The following is a 1,274-nucleotide window of genomic DNA, read 5'->3' on the forward strand; positions in this document are numbered from 1 at the left end:
AAAAATTAAATATATGGGCCTGGAGAGATAGCTCAGTAGTTAAGATCACTTGCTGCTCTTTAGAGGATCTGGATTTGGTTCCCAGTACTCAAATCTAGTGACTCCTGTAACTGTAGCTCCAGAATGTCCTCCATGAGCATTGGCACACATGTGTTCATGCAAGCACATACACACAAACATACACAAATAAGCAAATAAATAAATAGATATTATGCGCTTATCCAATTACAATAGGAAAGCACATAATGGCTTACTATGAGACCATTTGAACCCATTCCTTTGAAAGGATTCTCATAAAATGATTTTGCCAAAAGACTAGTTGCTAGAACTTCAAATTTCTAGTTTTTCCTCTCTTTTTTTTGGGGGGGGGCAGGTTGTTTCTTTTTATAAAGACTGAATGCATGTATCCACCAGCCCGAGACTCTGGGAGATAGAAAAATTACAGATTCTGCCTTTCTGAACTTCATATTTTTGTTGGAGAGACATGGACAAGATACTCACACAAGAAACCTTTGAGGTAAACCAGACATTGTGGCACATGCCTTCAATCCCAGCACCCAGGAGGCAGAGGCAGGTGAATCCTTGAGTTCGAGGCCAGCCAACTACAGAGCTAGTTCCAGGACATCCAGGACCACACAAGAAAACCATGTCTTAAAAAAACAACCAACCAACCAACCAACCAATCTACCAAATAAACAAATAAATAAAAATAAAACCTTACCTGGCAGGGGAGATACCATGATCGTGAAGGTGGTTTTCCCAGGGAGAGGCTTATCCATTCCATCCTGGAGGTGCTGAACCTGTGATTTCTCCAAGTGTGGAAAACTCAACTGCATAATTTGTGGTAGGATACTACACCCATGCTCTTCTCTGATGGGAGGAATCTCTGAGGTGTCGGGATGGATCCTACAGGTTCTAGGAGAATAGAGATGCAGTATGATTGAAATACTAAGGAAACATTGTTGTTTTCAAATTTTGTGATTTGATGAATATATAAGACCTGAAAAGGAGAGAAAAAAAGATGGATCAGGGGCTATGGTGCACCCAATGAGGAACAAGAGAAAATAAAAACAGAACTTAATTTAGTAAGCAACGACTGAGTGATTGGGTGCCTATGAAGAAACATGGCACTGTGTGCCAAGATCTTGGCTGTCCTGAAGCCCAGTCTCCAATGTGATGAGGAAACAAAACAAAGAATAAAGAAAATAAGAAAGACCCATTTAGATAATGAATTGCATTTAAGGGAATTAATAGTTTCCATGACAGAGAAAGGC

At 40.0% G+C, this 1,274-nt stretch overlaps 1 non-coding gene across 1 annotated transcript; it reads left to right on the forward strand.

Annotated features, from left to right (window-relative positions):
- The first annotated feature begins 713 nt into the window (after positions 1-713).
- LOC114706799 lies at positions 714-873 on the forward strand. The gene has a single exon (XR_003736574.1). It is a non-coding gene; the product is annotated as a U1 spliceosomal RNA (small nuclear RNA).
- The last annotated feature ends 401 nt before the right edge of the window (positions 874-1,274 follow it).

This window comes from Peromyscus leucopus, chromosome 13, assembly GCF_004664715.2.
Source record: "Peromyscus leucopus breed LL Stock chromosome 13, UCI_PerLeu_2.1, whole genome shotgun sequence".
NCBI lineage: Eukaryota > Metazoa > Chordata > Mammalia > Rodentia > Cricetidae > Peromyscus > Peromyscus leucopus.